Raw genomic sequence first — 25811 nt, 5'->3', positions numbered from 1 at the left:
ACAGAAGGGGTCGTGTTTGAACGCCCTTATGAACGCCTAAATCAGGTTCACAAATACAAAGAATACATATTGTGCGTTCGAACGCAGTCGGGCGAATTCGAATGCCCGCGTTAGAATGCTTGTATCACTTTTGCACATCCAGAGATGGAGCTTTTTGAGTGCGTTCGAACGCGATTGGGCGCGTTCGAACATGATCGACAGAAATCCTCTAGAATTAGGGTTTTATATTATTTTAGGACTTGTTGGTTATCCTCTATAAATATGTGGATGGCAGCCAACTTCATAATACTATTAGATTATTGATTTTTTGCCTCATATCTTCTCTCTAGACTCTCTCCCTTCTCCCTCTTCACCATCTTTTTACATCTACCATTGGCAAGGTTTCTCCTAACTTTTAATCTCCCTCGATATCGAGCCACCCCTCTTCTTTGGGATCTCAACTATTTCATTATGTTCGTCTATTTCCCTTAATCACTTCCACAATCCATCCTCATCTCCATATCCATCCATAATCCTAACATCCACTCCCCTATCACCATCACTATCACCCACGTTATTCCATGTTTTCGTCCTTGGTAAAGTTCGAATCTGCAAAGGGTGCAAATATGAAAGTTGTAGGTCAGGAAGTTACGGATCTAACCCAATTGGTTTTGTAATTTTCTGACTACCGGAGAATATCTGACAAACATTTTTTCATGATTGCGCGGACTAATTTCTGAAATACATTCAAATCTTAAAGAAATCGTAGTGTAGCCTATCTTTGGTACAAGAACTTATCACAAAACCTGGGACACTATGTGCAAGCGTACTCAAACTCTCTCACCAAAGCTTTATCACCTTGCTAACCAAATCAAAATCTGGGCCAAGAAGGATATTAGGAGCCCTAGAGTTCAAATTCAACAAGTGGAAGAACAAATATCCCACCTTCTGTCTACTCAGAACCTGATTGATGACTATATCATAGAGCAAATCCTTAGGAGCATCGATGACGACCTAATGATCAAAGAGGAGCAATACTAGCATTAGAGAGCTAAGGCAAGCTGGTTTGCATGGGGAGATAAATAAAAAATTGATTCCATGATCATTGCTAAGAAGAGAAGGAAGAATATCTCTTGCCTCCAGGTGGGAGAAGAGGAATAGACTCAAGATCTATCTAGAATTTGAGATACCTTCATCAAGCACTTTAAGAATATGTTCAAATCCACCTGCCCGACATCCATCTTCAGCTACTGCCCTAACAGGTTTAGTAAAGCTTCTAGAATCTATAAGGAAGTTTGGACAAGTATGCTCACCATCCCCTCTAATGCTGAGATAGAAGCAATGCTGAAATCTCTTAGGTTGAATAAGGCTCCAAGCCCAGACGGAATGAGTGCTAGATTTTTCCACACGCTATGGCCTAGTCTAAAAAATGAAGTCACAGCTGAAGTAAGGAAATTCTTCACCAAAGGGAACATGGACAAGGGTCTTAATAGGTCCATCATTGTCTTAATCCCTAAGAAGAATAATGTAGTTTTGGTAAGCAATTTCAAACCGATCAGCTTGTGTAACACTATATACACATTGATCGCAATTTTAAATCTAGAAAAGTAATCTCTGTGGTTTTCAACTAATCAATCTCTATGGTTTCTTTTCTACAAAGATGCTCCCGATGGCATGTTTTTATTTTAAGAACCAGTCCTAGTGTTTTACTTTACCATACTTATTATTATTCCCTTTGTTTCATAGTCAAATAGTGCAAGTTCTTAGAAGTTGGAAACTATAAAGATTTGTTGCATATCATATCAAACCACAATGATCTTTTCTTGTAGAAATTAAACCATGAATATTTTGTACCTTTTCTAATATTTTATGTAGTTTCAATTTGTAAATGAAAAAGGTGTTATTTTGCAATTAGATAATAGGTGGTTATATGCAAAAGGTTTAGAGCTAAAATTACAATTTACCCCATAAGTGTTGCAAGAAAATTGTTGTTCAACCCATGCATTTATTAGAAACATTATTTGCCATTGCTATGTATGTGTGGAGAAAGAGTTTCATTGATTTTTTAGTGTTCTATCAACATAGAAAGAAAATCTAATGATTGTGCTAACTTAACCCACACCTATCAGAATTGCATCAATTTCTCTTTTCTTGTAGTGATCTCGAAAAAATTTTTCCTCTAGGATTCTCTCCTTCTTCCTTAAGGCTTTCACTCTCTTTCTAACTCGTCTCCCCCACACCCTTTTTAGGCTTTTATCCCCTCTTGCACCGCTCTAGGTGGTTTTCATCTTCCACAATGGTTGTAGCAGACAAGGAACTTCTGCGGAGGTTCTTAGCCCTCTTGAATGATTACGTAGAGAGCCCAAACTCAGTCTCATAGGAAGCTTATTATCAAATAAACCATTCAACCAGATTGGTTTGAAGAATGCTCTCTCCAAAGCTTAGAACATGGAGGGATATTTTGACTTCATTGAGGTGGGAATGAAAACTTTCCTTCTCTCCTTTGAGCTAGAGCACGACAAATGAAAGGTATAAGTTTAGTGCTCCATGGTCTTTCAATCGTCATTTATTCATCATAGCCCCCCTAGAGCTAAGTGTTTGATGGATGCCTGGGATTTTATCAAACCTATTGGAGTTCATTTCCATGTAAACTACTTTAGCTCTGGCATTGAGATTTGTCGAGCTTGTAGAATCAAGTGCTACTGATCTCTCAAAGTGGACCAAATTCATTTGGATGAGAATCCTCATCAAAATAACTAATCCTCTATTTGGCTCTTTATCAGTCTCTCTTCCAAATGAAGGCTGCTGCAAGATCAAAGTAAAATACAAATAACTTCCATGGTATTGTTAACTTTGTGCTAGAATTGGCCATGAAAGCTCAATTATTTGCATTCATTGGAGCTTGTTGGAAGACAAAGTTAAAAATATCTTTTCTCTCCACTTAAGACATAAGCTCATTGATCGTCTCAAGCCAAAGTTTGATAGCCTAAATGTCTCATAGAAATCTCTTGATCAGCTCTCAAAGTTGACCACCAGAAAGTTACTAATGCAATACTGGCACGCATCGGCAATCATGGTAGAGAGTGGCCCTCCAGCTCCAAGTTCCTCACCCAAAAGAGTCATGATCACCATCTTTTATCATGTTTGCTAGGATGGACATGTCGACTAGCAAAGGAGGCTTCAGTGGGGTATTTATCAATCACAAACCAGTTGTCGATCGAGGATCATCTCTCGCAGCCTCGAAACAAGTTGATGTTCCCATTGATGACAACTTAGGACTCAACAAAGGAGGTGGCATTGGAGGAATGGTCTTAGTCTCAATCCAAATAGGATATGCCTCCATTTCTCTTAGATTCTCAAATCCCAAGAATGACTATACCAATGTCAGTCCCTTTCTCCCTCCTTTTATTAAGATGGACGGAGATCTCATACCAGCCATCCATCCCTCCTACATGCATAAAATTAATCCATCCAATCCAAACCAAGCTATAGGTCTCTTGTCTAAACTCCCTGCAAAAGTAACCAAAACCTATGCAAAAACCCACCCACGTTGAAAACAGTCTTTGCCTCCTCCGTTAGAAAGCTCTCATATACCCACACCAAAATCCCTTGGCTAAAGGAAAACCATTCCCTCCAGACTGATTCTACCCACCCCAAAACAACTCCACTCCTCATCTCCGATATCCCCCTCTTCGTCCCTAGGTCCCTTTATTTCTATGAGTATCATTCCAACCCCATATGATCCCCTCTCCTCTGAAACCGCGATTGAGTTAAACTCACCAAAGAGCTAGATATAAAAGTTTCAACATGGAACTACCAAACGAGTGGAGGCTCCTCAGCGGTTTGTAACCTCAAGGCCATCCTCTATAGTACTTGAGCTTTAATTGCTTTCCTTATCGAGACAAAGTGCAGATAGGTGAAAGAAAAAAAAAATCTCTCTTCCTTTCCCCTTAGGAACCATCACATAATTAGCTCAGGAAAGATCTAGTGATCTTTGGCTTTTGTGGGATGACAATATTTTGTTGTAGATCATTGAGGCAATGAACTACTTCATCATCGCTGTCATTAAATGGTCCTTCAACGATAAGAATTAGATTGAGGCATCTATGGAATCCCCTATTGCAAGGACAACACATTTTGATGTGAATCGAGTCAGATCAGATCACATCAAGGGGAGATTAGACTCAATGGATTAAGTCTAGTAATCTTATTTGCTTATTTGATTTAGTTAGAATATTAGAATTTTATTTAATTAGCTAAATTCAGCTCTGCATAATTTTGGGAAAATATTCACAGAATATTCTACAGACGTCCGAATAATATCAAACCAGTTGGATAAGATCTCCAATCTCAGATTTACAACTTTGATATCCACAACTTCTCCAGATTTGGAATCTATCTATGACGAAAAGAAGGATTAATTTGAGAAAGATAAAGAAGGCTGATTTAATTACTTAGCTAGCTTTATCTTATTATTTGAATTTTAAATAAATTGGATAATCCGCATGTGGATCCTATCTGCTATGAATTTTTACTCCTATAAATAGGAGTGGATATGTATTGCTAATTTATAGAATTGAATTGAGAGAAATCTGAGTTTAACCAGTTATTATTTTCGTTCTTATCTTTTTACATTAACCGTTGAATTGTCTTTATCTTCATAGGAGTAGATCTTAACCATAGATCCCTTTCAAGCATCCAAACCCTAGCCACCTTTTATCTCCAGCAGCCACCTTTTATCTCCAGCAGCCACCTTACTACACGGCCGTCCACCACCCTCCGACGACCGCCACATCGGATATTACCGTTCTGCCCTACCTAACATATCTCCACTATTTTATTTTTATCTTTTCATCTTGACCTCCGATTTAGTTAAAACTAGGGCCATTAGAACCCTAACTCATGAGGCTACCTCCACCTAAATTTTCATAATCATCCTATGGACGAATCGTTCCAGATCTTGTTCGTAACACCTTTCTGTGGTAAATGGTAGACTTTTTTGTAAAGGGAAACACCCCACTTTGCTGTATCGAAAATTACAATTGCATTAGCAGACTATCCACAAAAGATTGTGGCTCTACTTGCTCCCTTACTCAGTCCAAAAGGTTTGTCGACTGCATCAATAAAGTTGGCTTGATGTACATGGGTTTCACTAGACCAACGTACACCTGGTCTAATAGGAGGTTGCTAAATAGCCTTATCTGGGAATGAGTCAACCACGCCTTGGCCTCTCCATATTAAAATAACCTCTTCCCTACTGCTCTGATTCTGCATTTATCGACACTATTGTTTGATCATAATCTGTTGCTACTAGAAGACTCTTCTGGTCTTTAAAACTTCTTCAAAAAGATTCGAAATGGAGAACTAGTGGTTTATAGTCTGCTCTTACCCTACCTTTTGTCAAAAATCTTGGAGAGAAGCTTTCAATCCTAGTTCTCCCTTTCGTGGGCAACCTGGATGCTCTAGTAAACTGCATTCATGGTTGGGCAAAGAAAGAAGCTAGCTGCCTCACTTCTCAAATCATAGGCCTGGAGAAGATAATCCTCAAGTTTCAATCCGAAGTTACGACAAATGAAAACCTATGCAAAGAAAAATACATTCGATCCCAACTAGAAGACTTATATTTGAAAGGGGAGATCTTCTAGAAACAAAGACATTAAATTAAATGGCTCAACTACGAAGATCGAAATACCAAATATTTCTATGCATTTGTCTTGGTTACGAAATGCAGAAATACAATCTCAGGCATTAAGATGGTCTCTCAAGAGCAGAGTTACAACACTGAAAGCATAAGTAATACTTTTATGGACCATTTTAAAAATATTTTACCCTTCAAACCAGAATGGTGCTTTCTTTAGCCATCCCTGTGATGTTCCTCAACTGTCAGCAGAGTCCCTTGAAGCCCTCTCAACATGCCCTAGGATTGGACAGGTTTAATACAAGATTTTTCCAAACTTTGTGGGACCTCGTGAAGCTTGCAACCTACTCGACTATCAAGAATTAACCACTCTAGCATTGTCCTTCTTGTAGAAAAAACTTCATGCAATCTCTATTAGAGTTTATCAATCCATAAGCCTTTGCAATGTCATCTACAAGGGCATAGAAAAGATCTTGGCTGGAAGGATGAAATCACTGCTCACTGGACAACCAAGTCATCACTCATGAGATGGTAAACTACTTGATGACATCCAAGAGCAAAGTGAGCTCCTTTACGATTAAAGCTAACCTATCCAAAGCTTATGAAAGGATTGAATGGGAATTCCTTGGAGACTATTTCAAGCTTCATGGTTTTCCAACACACTTCATTTGGCTTTAATTGGACGCATCACTTTGGTCTCCTTCGAGGTTATTGTCAATGGCAAACCAAGCCTCCTATTCACATTAGTTCATGGACTACATCAAGGATGTTTGCTGTCACCTTTCCTCTTCATCATTAGATCCAACATACTCTCACTTATTCTCAATGAGGCTCATAAGCTCAATAGATACAGAGGAATCCAACCGACCTGAGGAGGACTAATCTTGACCTATCTTCTATTCATAGAATCTCCTAATCTTTGGCAAAGCAAAAGCTACTAAGGCTGATTAGTTGAAAACCATTCTATAGGGGTATGGATTATCATTTGGGCAAGAACTAAATTTAAAGAAATCAATGATCATGTTCAGTTGGAATGCCTCCACTACTAGTCGGGTTGAGGTGTTATAGAGACTAAGAGCTCGACCTCTTCTTATTGGTGGTGATAAACATTTGGAAAATCCACTCTAGGCTCAGCTGTCCAAATATCAAGCACTAAACTTCGTGCGTCAAAAGGTGCCAAACTAATAAGATATAGGTCAAGAATCCTTTCTCAGGCTAGAAGATTAGTATTGAAATTAGTTTAAGTTCTATTCCAATTTTCTTTTCTTTATGGCCGCTACTACTTTTCTTAAAGCCCTATCAAAGAAAATCATCTTAGTTATGAGGAATTTCTAGTGGTCTCATGGTCAAGAATCAAAGGCTTTCCATCTCAAGAAGTGGCAGCTCTTGTGTCGCCCCACTACCCATGGCAGTTTGGGCTTTAGGAGTTTGGAGCTAGTGAACAAGAATCTAATTCTCAAATTAGCATGGAGACTTCTTTCAGCGGCGATGAGTTTGTGGGTGCAACTTCTCAAAGCTAGATACTACCCTAATTGCTCCTTCAGGGAGGCAAAAAGCGGCATTGATCATTGTGGTCTTCGGCTGCCATCTTGAGCCTCAAAAGTGAACTTAAAAAAAAAAACATTATGTGGGAGGTGGGTAGTGCGGCTTCAATTCACCCAAGTTTTGATCCCTAGGTACCACTTTCCTATTGCCAGCTTCATCTTTTCATCCCAGCCAATCTCATTGTTAAAGATCTCATTATCGGATGTGAGTGGAATCGGGATCTAATCAACTCCCTCTTCTCACCAGGAGAGGTAACTCAAATCTATATAATCAATCTAGATATAGATTCCTCTAATAGGAAAGATCGACTCATCTGGAAGCCAATGACCAATAGTATATTCTTCTCCAAGTCTACCTTTTGCTCTCTATCAAATAGAAGTTGGCCGAGTTCTTCTCTGCTTGAAGGAAAAGATCTTTGAGAAACTATTTGGAAATGTAAGCCTCTCCTCGGAGAGTAAAGATATTCATTTAGAAATGTATTATAGGGGCTCTTCCAATTAAGACAGCTCTTCAATGTAGTATGAAGGAGATAGACCCCTTTTGCCCATTCTGCTCAAGCAAACCCAAAATGATCAAGATGTTCTTCTCCATTACAACTTCATTAGAGCTATTTGGTTCAACAACAGACTCGGCCTAAGATTAGAGAATAGGGCCACTTGGCTCCTTAACATTTGTTCAACACTGCCAAATAAAAATGACACAGCTTACTATTTTAACATATTATGGAGTTTATGGAGATGTAGGAATAAATCCATTTTCAGTGGCAAGAAACCTTATCCTCGTCAAGTTCTCTCTATACCTAAGACGAGCTTTGGGAACTTTGCATTTTCTCCACCTTAAGAGTATTTCATCAAGCATGCTCCAGCTTCCTCTCCTTTTGTGCAGCATCGCAACTAGGTCAGCGATTTATATGGAGATTGAAAAACCCCTAGACACACATATGTATCTAACCTCTAGGCAATGATATTTCTCGTTCGCTTAAGTAAAAGTCGAAAGAAATATTAAAAACGAAAGTAGAGATGAACGCCAAGATTTTAACGTGGAAAACCCAAACGGGAAAAAAAACCACGGATCCAAACTCGGATCAAAACCAATCACTATGATAGTAGCAGTTACAAGACTGACTCACAAAACAACCCGTCGATCCAAACGACTTTGTTCCTCTCAGTCTTGATCGCTAGAACCCACGATTTACTGCTTCTTGTGATTGAAGTCCAATCTCAGTAGCCCTCGAGATTGATCTTTCGTCTAGATAGCCCTTAAGACGAAAGATTAAGATTTGTAGATGCGAAGGGCCTTGTTTGTTGAAGAACCGATGTAGCCTCCAAAAAGTCTCCTTGAATAATCTTTTTCAACTACCCTAGGTTAGGACAACACTATCCTTATATATGATCTCCAAGATAGAGCCAAATCCAAGTCATAATCGTACTCACGAAAATCCAATAAATTGCAAACTTCATAGGTGCATTCAAACGCGGCTCGAGTGCGTTCGAACGGCCTAACTTAATCTCACGTGCATTCGAACGGGCCTAAGTGCGTTCGAACACAACAGCTTGAATTCTTCAGGTTGCGTTCGAACGCGTTTGTGAACGCTGCTCTCGGTCTGTGTGAACGCAGTACCCGCGTTCGAATGCGTTTGTGAACGCGGCTCTCTGTCTGTGTGAACGTAGTACCCGTGTTCGAACGCACTTGTGAACGCGGCTCTCTGTCTGTGTGAACGTAGTGCCCGCGTTCGAACGCGCTTGTGAACACAGCTCTCTGTCTGTGTGAACGCAGTACCCGCGTTCGAACGCGCTTGTGAACGCGGCTCTCTGTCTGTGTGAACGTAGATTTTGCGTTCGAACTCGTTTGTGAACGCACCGCGTTCGAACGCGTTTGTGAATGCGGTGTGAACTCAACAGCTTTTCTCCAATAACCTTGCAATTCTTCAAACCAGAGATATTCTAGACTTGTGTAAAGCTCATATATATAAAAAAAATACACTTAGAATATTTTGTACAAAATTGCCAACAAATAAAAAACCTAACAGAGATTTAAATTTTGCTAAGAAAATTACTAAGCATGAGAGAATTTTTTTTCATATAAATCGCTAACCCAATTAGTAATTTATATTTGGAAATCGTTGAACCGGAAAATGATTTAGAATAGTTTGCTCTCATGCTTAGCAATTTCTTAATAGATTTAAATTTTTTATATAAATCATTGTCCCAATCAATAATTTTTAGATAAGGCAAGACAGATAGAGATATCTCGTTAAGAGAGGATGGGACTGCTTCTTCATGACTGGGACTGTACTTTGGCAGATCTATGGTGTCGACGTTCTTTGGCGGATGTCAAAGAATTCATGCGTTCCTGTGATGCATGTCAACGAACTAGCAAACCCAGAGTCTTCACCTTTAGAGAAAAATCATTGTCTGCCCCTGCTTCAAAACTACAGGGCGCGTGCCCTCCGTTTGCAGTTCATGCTTTTCCAATTTCTCAAGTAAGAACAGCTTTTTGCCCGTAATCATAGGATCCTTTTTTACACATCCATCCCTTTTCCTCTGAATAGGAAGGCGGGGTTATTGCTCAGAGAAATTTTGAGAATCGATCTCTTTCTTTATTTTGGTGGTTTGACGGTATGTGATAAAGGTGCTCAAAATGGCATTTGATTTTTAGTATAGTAACATCTGTGGAGGCAGACGCCTTCTTTGATCCATCTTTTTTCATCAGCTTCTCATTTGTCACGGTTAAAGGTATGAATCTCTCCGCAACCTTTGGCACAGAAATTTCTAGGTACTCTGATGCGTTTTGGGGTGGTGTATCTGAAGTTGGTCAGCCAGAAAAGCTTTGAATAGCTCTTCCGAGTTAGTGGACTTTTCCGGAGGCATTGAAGGGCCTATCTAGTCTGGTATTTAAGGTAGACTTATAACATAAAAATTTTAGGAGGGTTAATTTGGTCAATAACTCTTTTTAATACCTCATCGGGATAGATTGTACTTTTGTTGGGACACTTTCTGTAATTCTCTAATTTGAGTTTTTGGCTGATCTAAGTGTACACACCAAATAACCAACCCAAGTAGCTTAATTACAGACTTATTACTTTACTAGTTAAGTTTTGATCCATGCACCCATGTAAGACAATACGTAAATGCCTACGAGAATCATTACCTAAGTAATGATTTAAATTTAATAAAAATTATTTCTTCTGTCAGCTATTTTATCTATTAATAAATAAGAAAATATTTCAAGTCCGCGTATCGCTGAATAGATAAGCAATTTTTATGGCAGTTCTTTAATTTGCTGATAATATCGAAAATTGTCCATTGAATTAGATAAAAATCGATATCTTCGCTCACTCAGATAAATAAATTTGTAACTCATCTATTTATATATTTGTATATAATGTTTGATGTGAAGACCTCTAATTTTCTTCCAAAGCTTAAAATGAGTAATATAATTTCTTAGAGGAGTATCTCCAGATATTAAAATTAATACTGCCGACGGAAATATTATAAAGAAAGGAGAGAAGAAATTTTATCTAGAGATAAAAAAAAAAGGAGAGAAGAACGAATGTTAAAATTGAAAACTTCTAAGTCGTTCTCAACGCAACTCTGTAATAAACTCCTCCAAGAATTGGTCTGCTAGCTGTACGGCCGGTTGTTCTTTTTAATTTTCCCAGCAAAATATATATAAAAAAAAAGAGAGTATATGCTTATGCTGTGAGAGGCCTCGACGGTCGGCATAGTAATCCTCGGCTTCCGCTTGTCGTCGTATCATGACACAAAGCTCTCGTTCCTAACGATGCAAACCGCTCGCTTCCCTCTAATTACGTCATACCAAAGCCCAAAGAAAGAGAGTCAAAAGGTAGCAATGGAGTCGGTTTCCGCTTCCTATGAGATGAGCTGTGGAACCCAGAGCTGAAGTAAAATGGCTCGCCAAACGTTCGACGGTATGTCTCCTCCTCCTGCTCTTTAGTTGCTACCATCACTAGAATAGAAAGAGAGAAGTTGAGTGATAAACTCGGTGATGGCTTCTGCGAGAATTGTGCAAAGTTGTCAGGAAGAAGAAAACTCTGTTATGGTTTTCTGCAGCTGGAGGGAGGTAGTTGTAATTGTGGAGTCATCTTTGATTAGTTTGGAAGTCGTCAAGTTGATCAACACAACCGGCGGTGAGAATGCACAATGACGAATTTTGCAGTTATTTTGAGATTTAAGGTGGTGAATTAGTTCTTCAATTCAAGTGCTGAAGCACTATGTCCTTAAAATGTGAAAGGAAGGATTAGGAGTAAGTAATAAGTATTATCAACCAGTTAATGGGTAAATTATTATGCTTTTGGTAGGAAAAATCATCAAGGAAATTGTGCTACCTAAACCTATTTGGTATAGATTACTGGTAGCAATTATTTTATATATTTAAGTCAGCTAGGTCAAACAACTAAAAATAAAAATTATCTTTGAAGTGAAGTTAAATTTCTGAGCTTCATAAAAATCTTTATACCAAAAATAGGTTAGTTTCAATGCATAGATTCATGATTCTTGTTCTTCTCTGTTGTTCTTAATCTGGGAAGATCTTTTAGTATTTCTAGCTCCGAACAGGGAGAGTTTATTTCTTAGCCTGACAGTGTCAATTGTCAAATATATTTATATTATTCATATAAACCTATATCATCTCCATATTTAAGTCTTCAACATTTGGTATCCAGAGCGTTTGAAACTGTTGAAAACAGTCTTCACAACAAAGTAAATTTGGCTGATACCTTGAAGTTTCCATTAAGATTAGGCTCAGTTTAACCAGGTACCTAGATGCTGCAACTATTACATTTATACTAGTTTTTCTTAAAAAATATTTTAGACAAACTCAAAGCAATTTAGAATTCTGCAGAAAGCTATTTTCCTTTATTTTAGAATAGTGTTTTGCGCAAAACACCAAAACACTAAAGTTGTTTTTCGTTTTGCACATTTACCCCATTTTGGTTTTCCTTTGCAAGGAGAACAAAATTGACTCTTTTTGGACTAATGTGCCTTTATTTTTGTGTGGGGAGCGAAAAACCTTCTTTACATTTAATGCAAGTTTGTCTTTTTCAAATACATAAATCATATATTTTGGTAGAGAAGACAATACCTTTTTGAAATAAGGATTCCTCAAGCATATATTTAAGTGCTAAATGGTATCAAATAAAAAAAAAACACCTTTTTAGTGAGCATATGTGCTCGTATACAGTTTTTATGGAGTAGAGCAAGCTTTTACGGATTTACATATTTACCTACGGATTTAGACCAATTTTCTGCCCATTGAATAGTAATAAGTGCAGATCGTATTGTATTGATATCTAGAAGCAAATCCAATGTACTTTACCTCATACCAAGCATGCTTTATGCATGTATTTGAGTGCCAAAAGGCATTAAAGAAGAAGAAACCATCATATTTGTGTTCACATAGGGCAATGCATTTAATTTTTTGAGAAATATAAGCTAATACATTTATTATACATTTAATTAGCACTTATTGTATATAGTAACCTGTACTTATTATATATTAATTATGCACTTACTATATGTCGTAAGTGCATATTTGAATTTTTAGGTAAATATTTTAGTGCTAAGTGGCATCAAATAAAAAGAGATACCATATTACTGTGCATATGTGTTTGTATATAGATTTTGCAGATTTACAAAAAATTTCTACGGAATGAAAAATAATAAGTAAGAATTAAACAGAGAATAAGTGAAATTGTATGCTATTTGATGCATAGAACCAAATCTAACTTACTCTATCTCATACCAAGCATTCTTCATGCAAGTAGTTTAGTTGCCAAAATGTAATAACCCAACAAAAAAAAAAAATAAAAAAAAAAATAAAAAAAATAATAATAATAATATATAAATTGAAAAAAAAATAATAATAAAAATAAATAAAAGAGACAAAAAGAAAGAAATAAAATAAAATAAAAAAATATATATATTGGCGTTGCATGGCACGAGCTCGTGCCATGCAACGTGGGCGCGTGTTGGGGGCGCCACGTGCGCCCACAACCGCCGGCCCGGCCAACCGGGCCGGACCAGCTAGCTGCGGCGGGCCCCGCCGCCGCCGCAGCCGCCGCCTTTCCCCTCCTCCACCGCCTTCCCTCTCTCTCTTTATATATCTCTCTCTCTTTCTCTCTCACATATTCTCTCTCTCTCCCTCTCTCTCTCTCTTTTCTCACATATTTTCTTGCCGACGCCGGTCTACCACCGCCGTCGCTGCCGTCGCCGCCGCAGCACCACCCTCACCGCCTCTCTCTCTCTCTCTTTTGATCTCTCTCTCTCTCGAACCCTCTCTTTCTCTCCTTCCCTTGCCGACGCCAGCCTACCACCGCCGTCGCCGTCGTCGCTGCCGCACCACCTTCTCCTTCTCTAACTCCCTTGTTCTCTCTCTACCCTTCTCTCTCTCTCTCTCTCTAGCACCGCTCTCTTTCTCTCCTCGCCGACGGCTTCTCGTTGTCGCCGTCGTCGCCGCCGCACCACCTTCTCTCTCTCTTACCCTCCTCTCTCTCTCTCTCTCTCTCTCTCTCTCTCTCTCTCTCTCTCTCTCTCTCTCGAGCTCTCTCCCTTCTCTTATCAACGCCAGCCGCCGCTGTCGCTGTCGCCGTCGCCGTCGCCACCGCCGCAGCCTAGATCCCGAACCCCTTATTTGAGACCCCGTGGACCTTGCTAGCGATGAGTGTCACTCGGTTACCTGACGGACGTGAGAGATGCGTGGTTTGTATCTTCTGATCAGACTGTGAGTAGTCTTATCCCCTAGATCCCTTTCTCAAATTAGGATATATTGTATATTATGTACATGCATGTTTTGGCCTCCAGCATGATTATATGACTTTATATAGAGATGATTTCAGTCAAGCATATTTTATCATGCATTTAATTAGACTAATCTGGGATATGAGTACATTGGTGATATATAGAGATGATTGGAGATGATTATGCTATTATAATTTTATGTTGGGATGATTTCTATCATGAGTATGCATGTGGTAAATTAGCATGAGTATGCATGTGTTAGATACATGGTTGGAGTTTGCATTACATGATTTTGCTCTTGATTCCTATTCCACCTAAATTCCGGTTATGCATTGACTTGTTATTGTACTGGATATATGCATATGATTTGTCATTTAAAAAGGAAAGCATGAAATGTGATTGATAGGATAGTTGATAGAAAGCGTGAGGATACCCGAGTGGGCGCGAGGGTTAGGACGCGCTTGGTGGATGATTGATCGCTCGACATGGTCGCGATCTTATTGGCCTTACGTCCGAGGTCGTTAGTCTGTGTGCGCAGCAGACATTCGGACACATGCCGTTCGCCAGGGCATATGTGGCGAGTTATCCTCACGAGATTTCTATCAGCTAGAAGGGTGCCCGGTCTGGATGGATGTTGATACCCTAGCGGATGGCAGGGTATGGTTATATTTGAGATACTCCTTGCGGATGGCAGAGTATGCTCTAAGCCTTCGGGCATGATGTTGAGACCGGGTACCGGGTATTGACTGTGCACAGTGGTCTATTATGATGATATTATACCGAGATGTCGGTGATGATCGTGATGTTGAGAAATGCATATGATTTCATTATCATTCGGTTACCTGATTATCGAGTGGTCAATATGCATCATATATGGTTGCATTTGATATCATAACATAGTCATGATCGGCATGCATCATGTGTCATATTTGAGAGAGAGTTATGATGATAGATGACATGGAGATTTGTTTACTCATGGTCGAGGATTATATACTTTTATCAGTTATGACGTGTTATCTACTTTTCATTTATATATTATTGAGGATACATTCATATACTCATTCATGACATGATACTCTTTCTGATTCATATTATCCAGTACATGATTTACTCTGTTTGGCATCACTGATTCGGGGTAAGGTCTATTCACTGAGCCTTTTGCTCATGACTCTCTTTATTTCTTTTCTAACCCCTCAGATATGTGGTACGTGATAGCGACTTGAGAAGATATTTTAGAGTGATGATGAGGTGAGCTATAGATGCGAGATGACATAGATGATAGTTTATATAAAATTGAGTTGTACAAGTATTTGATATTTGTACTCTTTTGTATTAGACGATGATTTATATAATACAGGTCGAATCATAGTGTACTCTTGTATTAGTTGTTTAGTTGTATCTTGATGGTTTGTTGTGGCCTGTGTGGGTCCTGCCAGATTATGTAGCGGTCTAGTGTGTATTATTGTGTATTTTGATATTTATATGTTAACAGGTTTATTTGGTTAAGAGTATGATTTATTTGGTGATGGATTATGTGATCATAGATATGTTAGCAGGTGTTATTTGATGATGTCATGATTGTATGTGCACAGGAGTGTATCTGTGCGTGACGGGCCCCGCCTGACCTGTCGCGTGCGCCACGCGTGCCGTGTGGGCGCGTGGGCGTGCACGTGCCGTGCCGGGCGGGGGCGTTACACAAAAGGTATTTAAAAAGAAAAAGAAAACCATCACATTTGTGTTCATATAGGCCAATACATTATTTCTTTTTTGAGAAATGTAAACCAATACATTTATTAGGTAAATATTTGAGAGCCAAATGGCATCAAACTAAAATTAAAAAAAAAAGGCATTGTATTAGTGTCATATGTGCTTTTATATGGTTTTAAGAGATGAAAAAACCCCTAGACATATGTATGTATCTAACCTCTAGGTAATGATATCGCTTATTTGCTTAAGTAAAAGTCGGAAGAAATATTAAAAACGAAAGTAGAGATGAACACCAAGATTTTAATGTGGAAAAACCCAAATGGGAAAAAAACCACGGATCCAAACTCGGATCAAAACCAATCACTAGAATATTAGCAGTTATAAGACTGACTCACAAAACAACTCGTCGATCCAAACGACTTTGTTCCTCTCAGTCTTACTCGCTAAAATCCATGATTCACTATTTCTCGTGATTGAAGTCCAACCTCAGTAGCCCTCGAGATTGATTTTTCGTCTAAGATAGCCCTTAAGACGAAAGATTAAGATTTGTAGATGAGAATGACCTTGTTAGTTGAAGAACCGATGTAGCCTCAAGAAGTCTCCTCCAATAATGCTTTTTCAACCACCCTTTAGTTAGGGCATCACAATACTTATATATGATCTCCAAGACAGAGCCAAATCCAAGTCTTATCCGTATTCATAAAAATCCAATAAATTACAAACTTCATAGGTGCGTTCGAATGCGACCCGGGTGTGTTCGAACGCGGCCCGGGTGTGTTTGAACGCGGCCCGGGTGCGTTCGAACGGCCTGACTTGATCTCAGGTGCGTTCGAACGGGCCCAAGTGTGTTCGAACGCGACAGCTTGAATTCTTCAGGTTGCGTTCGAACGCGTTTGTGAACGCTGCTCTCGGTCTGTGTGAAAGCAATACCCGTGTTTGAACGCGTTTGTGAACGCTGCTTTCGGTCTGTGTGAACGCAGTACTCACGTTCGAACGCGTTTGTGAACGCAACTTTCGGTCTGTGTGAACGCATGTACCTGCGTTCGAACGCGTTTGTGAACGCATTGTGAACTCATCAACTTTGCTCCAATAATTTTGCCATTCTTCAAATCAGAGATTTTCTAGACTTGTAATAAGCTCATACACATATAAAAATACACTTATAATATTTTGTACACAATTGCCAACAATTAAAAAACCTAATAAGAGATTTACAACATGTTTCTACTAATTTAAAATATTTTTCTATGGATTGAATAGTAATAAGTCCGATTAAGCATATAATAAGTGAAATTACATAATATTGATAGAATCCAAAGTTTCGGAATTTAGTATTGGTATCGAGATCGGCCGTATCGATCGCTCGTATCAGATCAGACTATTTTTTAATTAACTAAAATTTTTATAAAAATATAAAAAAATTCTAAAAATTTTAAAAAATAATAAAATAAAAATTACTGCAACAAGCCAAATTTTAGTTTTTTTATGATCTTAATATTTTTCTTACTTCTTTCGCTTTTTTTCCCCTCTCTTTCTCTTTCTCTCTTCTTCCCTCTCCCTCTTATTGCCACATCCAACAACTTTTATTTCCTCTAAGTTCCTCTCTCTCTTCTTTTCCCTCTCTTTTTCTCCTCCTCTTCCTTTCTCTCCCTCTTATTGCTCAGAGCCCACCTTGCTCTCTTTTTCTCCTTGTCTTCTTCCCTCTCTCCTTTATTGTTGCAGCCCACCTCTCTTTTTCCTGTATTTCTTCTCTCCCTCCCTTCTCTTTCTCTCTTTCTCTCCTTCTTTTCTTCCCTCTCTCTCTTACTGCCACAGCCCACCTCGTTCTCTCTCTCTCTCTCTTTTCCTCTCTTTCCCTCTCATCTCTTCCTTAATTCCTCCCTCTGTCACTGTTACTACAATAGATTTTTTGTTGCAGTAACAGTGATAGAGACTCAGAAAGAGAGGGAGGAAGAGAAAGAGTAGGGAGGAGGGATCATCGAAAGGAAGAGAAAAAGAAAGAAAGAGAGAAAAAGAAGAAAAACAAAAAAATTTCACCCAAGGTCGCTAGAGTTCGAGATAATGGAATCTTCGTCAAAATAAGAGATAAAAGAGATACAGGTCGAATCTAACCACCTACACCGATATTAGTGGCATCGGCCATTACAAATTGAGTATTGGCTGATCCGACTAGCACCCAATTGAAACCGGTCAACAAACTTGTTTTGACTTAGGCCCGATCCTTTTCGATAACTCGGGATCGGCCAAAACTAAGTTCAATGTCCTCTACTTTAAATCAAGCAATCTCTTAGCAAATGTTTGGATCTTAAATGACTTAATCTAATACCAAGGTTCCAAACCAGGTATCAGGATTGGGATCAATTGTAGAAAAAATGAGTACATATCAACTGTACCCATAATATTGGCTACCCATATCGAATTCTATTTTTTTTAATTACACACAATTTTAAATATTATTTAAAATGTATAAAAAAATTTAAATATCTTAAAAAATAATAGAAAAATAAGAAAATAAAAATTACTTGCATATGTAGCTTAAATTAAAGAAAAAACTCTCTCAAAATTATAATAAATTCTAAGTTGAAATTGGTAAATTTTTATACTTGTAAATTATTACTGTAGAAATGAGATAAACAGAAATATCTCTCTCTTCACTAGTATTCTATAGCAATAAGGAAAGATGAGTTAAAGAGTGAAGTGAGAAAGTGAGAAGAGAAACAAGGAAAAAAAAAGGAGAGGAAAAACACTCACTCGAGTTCACTAAAGCATGGAATAGCTGGGAAGCTCACTAGAGGAGCTCGTTAAAGTGTGAGGGGGTGGGAGAAGAGTGAGTGTGAGATGTAGAGAGTAAAAATTGACAACTTAAAAGAAGGCAGTTGAAATATCAATTACTATTATTTCCTAGGTTATATCCATTTTAGATTGGATCTAAATTTTTACAAAAAATAGTTTCAGCCGATCAGGCAAACACTGGCAAATCCCAAATCGAGACTAGTCATTAGATCCAACTATAGATAGTCATGATTCCAAAATTTGGGATTTGCCAGTCTATAGATCCAACTATAGATAGTCATTAGATCCAACTATAGGTAGTTAATGCTAGTTTGTCATTTCCCAATGAGAAATAGTCATGATTCCAAAATCGGCCAATCCTAACTATAGATACAAAATAGTTAGTTACCATGTAGATGAGTTAGGATAACTATAGATACAAAATAGTTGTAATACCCTTGAATAATGTTTCTAGGTTAAGTTAAGAATAAATGGAGACTAGATACTTAAAGTCATATAAGGAGTATTTAGGTATTTTTAATTTTGATTTTCAAAAGTAACATACTATTCTCTATTCCATTAACTACTGTTAGGGTAGGGCTATCAAAAAAGCTCGTCGGCTCATAAGCTCGATTCATTTAGAGCTCGACAAGCTCAGCTCATTTAGAGCTCGACTCAAGCTTAGCTTGAGCTCTAAATGAGCCGAGTCGAGTTGGCTTTTTAAGCTCGAAATGCTAATCAAGCCAAGTCAAGTTAGAGTCAACTCGCTTGAGCTTGGCTCGAATAAGCTCGATATATAATATGAGATAATATTATATATATATATATACATACAAAATAAATGTATATATGTTATATAGCACAATTGGCTAAAATAGCTCAACCCAACCAACCATGGGTTTGAATCCTAGCCTTCACCATTATTTTGCTATTTACCCATATAACACTATGATTTTCGTATCGAGCTATAGTCTAGCCCATGGAAGCCCATTAAGCCTACAAGCTGACGAGCCGAGCTCAGGCCTCATCGAGCTAGAGACGAGCTGAGCTGAGCTCAGCTTTTCTAGCTCGAATCGAGAGATTAAGCCGAGCTGAACTTTTCTACCTCTCAAGCTGAGCTGAGCTGAGCTAAGCCCAGCTCGTTTACACTCCTATGTTAGGGTGGAATTAATCTAGTATATTTTTGAGACATTAAAAGCAAAATGCATTAGTCGAATGATAAATATCCATACGGTAGAATGTAAATGATAATAAAAGCACAGGCAGGGTGTTTTTGATTAATTTCCTATAATACGATGTTAGTCTAAATTTTTGCAACATCATCACTTGCATACCTTGCATTTTATTTCTTATTATTATGATACTGCTTTCTTTTTAGCTATTTTAATTGCTAATGCGAAAGAAATAGCTCAACAACCTAACACAAATGCTGCACTCAATGTCTAACCTCATTTTGGTGGTTTCAACTTAGAGCCCCACTAAGGCTGATTTGCCCATAGTAAATAAATGTGCATTCTGCATATAACCCTTTGGAGTTTTGGGGGCACATGAAAATTAGCATATTCTGGAAAAGTTAGGTAAGATATCGGATTGCTGATACCACCTTCTTGCAATATGACAATTGGACTTTTGAATTTCAAGATATGCAAAGGATTTAACTGGAGCTAGTATTGTAAATTCTTTATCTCATAGCTCTTCCTTTTCTTGTAGAACACCTTATACTTTACTCCGATGAGGAAGTAAATTGTGAGCTGAAACACATAACAATGTCGTAGTGTGATTGCATAACAATGGTGTAGTGTGATTGCTTTTTCTTTTCTTGTATTTTTATTTATCCTACTCTAAAACTCTTGGCCTTGTTTCTTTTTGATCTTTCTTGGCTTAATTTGCTGGTGAAACTGCTCACCAGTATTTGGCCATGGTGGGGATATTTGTCGGAAGGGCCATTAATCTTCTTGTACTTATTATTTTGAGGTGGATTTTTTGAATAGTTCAATCCCATACGGGGATATATGAGTCTCATTATGCAATTATTGGCTTGAACATAAAGTTTGTTTGTGCTCTACTGGTTGTATACCACCCAAACCTCAGATCAGTCATTTTTATTTTAAGCAGCTTGACTTCAGAAATATAAGCTATCAGTTCAAGTTGAGTCATTTCATATTGTATGTTCACGGGAACCTTCACATTTGATCTTGTAGCATCAATTATGTTACTGAGCTAAGCAGAGATATAGACATCTAAAATTTTCTCAAGTTCATGCATTTTGCAAAGGTGATATTTTATGTTGGATACAATTGATTTGCGACTGTCTGAATTTCACTTTGCAGGAGTGTCTCCATTGCCATCTCCTTCTGAAGTATTCTTCCCACAGTCCTCTTCTAAAACACCAATTGTAGCAATCTCACTCTTTTTCATTGGTGGCATCACTACTCTTGTTATTCTTTTAATTGTTTTGGCTGTTTGTTGGAAGTGTATCAAACGAGAGTTATTACGGAAATTTGTGCAACAGAAGAAGAGTATTTCAGGTAAACCTTATTAGCTTATGAGGAAGCACCTAAGAGAAAATCTACTTGAGAAGTCTTATGTTATTGTTCTTCTTATGCTACAAGTTCCTGAGTACTTCAGTGATAATCTTCGAACTATATACTATTTCGACTACCAAACTTTAAAGAATGCCACAAGAGATTTCCACCCAAAAAACCAGTTGGGAAGAGGAGGTTTCGGACCAGTCTTTCAGGTAACAATGCCAAGAAGAGAGCCACAAGGACTGCTATCTTGATCTCCAAGTACCTCCAAATGTTTTGAGCGTTTATCACCTCATGAGATGTTAATTTAACAGGGGAAGCTAGAAGATGGAAGGATGATTGCAGTGAAGCAACTGTCTCTCGGAAAGTCTCAGCAAGGGGAGTCTGAATTTCTAGCTGAAGTTAGAATGATAACCAGCATCCAGCATAAGAATCTTGTTTGCCTTGTTGGATGTTGTTCAGAGGGTGAACAACGTCTTCTTGTGTACGAATACATGAAAAATGGAAGCTTGGACAATATAATCTATGGTTAGCATCTCAATCTGATAGATTGTAGTGGTACTATTGGATCATCCTAATGCACTATGAACTAGAGAGGAATTTGCATCAGGTGCATACTTGGATGGTGCGTGGATACTTTTGTCAAGGATCCCTGTAAAATTAATAGCTAATTATATCGTCTTATAAGGCTATCCTTTTTATGTTATGCTATAATCAGGGTGTTACCATATAACTAATTTTACAGAACTCTTTCTTGCGACTAGAGAAAGGTTGTCAATTTATTAATGTGTTTGCAAAATTGATAGGGAAAAGCGAGACAATTTTGGACTGGCAGACTCGGTTTCAAATTATTGTCGGTGTTGCTCGAGGTTTACAATATCTCCATGAAGACTCAAACTTAAGAATTGTTCATCGAGATATCAAAGCAAGCAACATTCTCCTTGATGACAAATTTCAACCTAAAATTAGTGATTTTGGTCTGGCTAGGTTCTTCCCTGAAGACCAAGCATATCTCAGTACCACAGTCGCTGGAACTCTGTAAGTTACTAATTATTTTCTAATGACCTATTTTCTTCTCCTTATAGTTTTATTGATTTGTATGGTTATTTCTGATAGCATATGGCTACATAATCGAGGAAAATTATGTGGTACTTTTGTATTATAACTGTAAATATTTTCGTACTACATATTCTAAGTTGCATGTTGAAGATTTTATACCTTATCCTAGTTTGTTGGACCGAATTCAGTCCCTCCCACATGTTAGGAGAAAAAACAAGTGGCCATAACAATTGACTGTCAATTTCTTGCATCACCCTTGGTGTCCATGCTATTTATGGAACCTGCTGACGGCGCTGTTGACATTCTACCGATGATGAGGTTGGGTGAAAGGATTGTCAAACAATGTACCCTCAATAGCCAATACCATTGGTTTATTGTGCATCTATAATGAAGATGATCAACTTTCTAGCTGTGATTAAATGAGTGGAAGCCATCTAGCAGTTCAAGAGTTCTTCTGCTTCCACCTCTACAGAATAATTAGTTTCCTAGAAACATACATAACTTTTAAAGTAGGGCACTCAAAGTCGTAACAGATTCTGTGATGGAAGTCCCATAATTAGTTATCCCAAGTAAGGTCTTTGATTATTGAACATCTATCGATCTTAATTAGGTGGTAACTGAACTTCGTTAGGAACTTTAAAGGTCCATCATGCCTTGCCTGTAATTGGACCGAACAGTCTGTCAAACACACTGCCATGCTTCAATAGAAAACTCTCTTTTGTCTATAATTACATCTGTGATAGCAGTTATGATAAGCTTCTAGTTTTTCTAATATGAATTTGTCATCACAGAGGCTACACTGCACCAGAATATGCCATCAGAGGAGAGCTTTCAGAGAAAGCTGACATCTATAGCTTTGGCGTACTTGTTCTTGAAGTTATTAGTAGCAGGAAAAACACAGATCTTACACTACCAAATGAAATGCAATATCTTCCTGAATATGTATGCTATTCATTTTAGGCCATTGCCTTCATATCTACATTGAAGTAAATACAAAAGTTATCATGGCTAGAAAAACGTCATTCTTGTATTTCTTCTTGCAGGCATGGAAGCTTTACAAAAGATCAAAGATAATTGATATAGTAAATCCGGCACTGCAAGTTGATGGAATTATCAAAGAAGATGTCTTACAAGTCTGTCATGTAGCTATGTTATGCCTCCAGTCATTACCAAACTTGAGGCCCCCGATGTCTGAAATAGTTGCGATTTTAACTTGCAAGGGAGAACCCATTCATCATCCTGTGAAACCAACATTTCTGAACAGGAAGCATCGAACCGATACAAATACTTTATGCGAGAGTGCTTCTAATGTTCTCTGTCCACCGTCTTTTGCCGGCTCTCAACCTGATGACTCTTCTTAGCCCTGGGAAAGTTCTAAGATTATAGTGCCAACTGGATACTGATTGATGTCCATAAGAGTTGCAGCCTTGAAATGTTGAAGGTTCTTGAAATCTGCAACCAGACCTTCCGGAATGAAGATCTCTATTTGTTGTTAGATTCTAATGAAAATAAAGGTTAGCAGTTAGGTACTGACTGACGTCTAGTGCACAAGCTGCAGTTCATAGCAATCACATACACCTCAGTAGGTTATATTCGGATTCAGGAAGCATGACTGACGATTTCTTGTCATTTGAATTAAGGCAGATATAATAGTGTAGATACATTGAGGAATTCCGGCCATTCTTCAAATTGCGTTTCCATGTAGAGTCTAATATTTGGCTCCATGAATAATGTTTATATATGAAAAGTTGAGATTTTCCTTTCATTTTCTCTCTCTGGCAAATGAAAGTCCAAAACCGAGAATGACTTTCTCCATGAATTAATGTTTTGCTTCGTAGGAAGCCTTTTGACACAAATACCTATTCACCAGTAAGCTTTATTTCTACACTTCTTGAAGCATTACGCCATAAACTTCGAAGCTCTGAGTTTGCTTTTGTTTACTCTGTGAGCAAAGGAACAACGGTGGAACTCATGGAAATGACCATGTGCCATTTAATCAGTACTATACAGATATCCTGAATGTGCGGGTGAAGGGTATCTAAATTTATATATAGTCAAGTTCAGAGACACGACTATGAATGGAGAAGAGAAGCTCTACTCTTCTTTGTTTTTCTTTTTCTGGTAAAAAGGTAACCAATATGCTACCACAAAAAGGGAGACTATTTGCCCCATAGACCTAATATAGGTTTGAGATTGCACATCCTCCCTGTTTTATGTTTCTATTATAAAATAAACCTAATTCTACTGTCTTCAGACAGCTTTGTCCTTTGCCAAACTTTTTACAAAGCTCTGAGAACTGCATATGTGAGAACATAAAATGATGATATTATCCTAATTCACGATGTTTTTTTATAAAGATTATATAGAATAGAAGAAGGTTAAAAATTACATGTCTTCTTAGTGCCATATGCTAGTTTTGACACGACTGCTTTAATGAACGCATTAATTGAGATAATGTTTCCCACCGCATGAGATATGCAATGTATGACTGGAGATATGGGACGGATCACATCCATTCTTTTTTCCTTGCTAGCTAGCAACAGTCCATCTCCTTCTCAAAAGTGTAGTTTAAAACTAGGTGTAATTTTTATTGAAGCACAAAAGTAAAACTACGAACCCTAATTGTTGTTTGCCTTTTCCACTAAGCCTTAATCTTCAGTACTTCACTATCAATTTTCCTTCATAAATTATGTTCTTGTAAATATTGATTAGTTTTTCAACATTAGTTTTCATACCCGTTTATCATTCATCTCATTTGTAGTAAACCCTATGCAATTTTCTTTATTCATCTCATTTTCAACATAAATTTTGATTTGTTGTACTTATTCTTGTGTTATGTTCATTCACCATTTTTTATTTGTATTTGTCTTAGTTATTTTTCCTTATCTCTATTCCATTGTTACTATTCAGTATATCGTCAAAAAGATGTTCGAACAAGAAGAACATATACAACCATTGTCAACATGAGTTTATTTGAACTATTCCAGGTATCATGAGTAAATCCTATTTAAACTCACACGCTATAGTCATTTAGTAGTTTCATTGTTGCAATCGAGTCAATCCTTAGGCTATTAATGTAATTCTTTATTATTCAACATTTTCTATTACATGACTACATATTACGTCAACATCTACTTGTTTTGTATATTCCCTACGTAATTTGCTATTGACTAACAGAACATGTTAAGTATCAACATAAATCATTATTACTCTACATAATTTGCTATTGACCAACAAAACCCATTAAGTATCAATGTAAATCGCTAGAGCCTATGTAATTTGCTACTAGACAACGTAACTCGTTATGTATCAACTTAAATTGCTAGAGCCCTACGTAATTCATTACTAACCAACATAACTCATTAAGTATCAATGTAAATCACTAGATCCCTACATAATTCACTAATTATTTATGTAATCAAAGAGTCTTGGATTTAATGCTCATTGTTTTTAATAGTTAATCCATTTGTGTCCTACAGTTTCTCGTTGCTATGCCTCCAAAGTTTCTTCTAGATACAAGTACGTTAGGAGGTTCACAAGAGAGTGCCAGCATACTGTTTCGATTCATCTTAGATTTCCCTAGCATTCCCTCGAACTAGGTGTTGCTAACATACATTATCAATTGTTGGAGAGATGGACACACATTTTTTATTGGGCACCAAATTCTTAGATGGAAGTTGAAGAGAGAGTTGAAGAATGAGGAAGCAATGAAGAGATAGGAAATTCTAATAAAAGAGCTTTTTCTTAGAAAGACATTTTGATAACTCTAGTTTAATCAATCATTAGGGACTAGAGATTGTTCCACAACATTTGTCAAATAGCGAT

The 25811-nt window shown here is 37.7% G+C and overlaps 1 pseudogene; it reads left to right on the top strand.

Annotated features, from left to right (window-relative positions):
• The first annotated feature begins 1284 nt into the window (after positions 1-1284).
• LOC140779542 (cysteine-rich receptor-like protein kinase 44) lies at positions 1285-23347 on the top strand (annotated as a pseudogene).
• The last annotated feature ends 2464 nt before the right edge of the window (positions 23348-25811 follow it).

Source organism: Typha angustifolia, chromosome 15 (genome assembly GCF_048772165.1).
Source record: "Typha angustifolia cultivar Huaian chromosome 15, ASM4877216v1, whole genome shotgun sequence".
NCBI lineage: Eukaryota > Viridiplantae > Streptophyta > Magnoliopsida > Poales > Typhaceae > Typha > Typha angustifolia.
The sequence above is the reverse complement of the archived record's forward strand: the minus strand, read 5'-3'. Positions and strand labels throughout refer to the sequence as shown.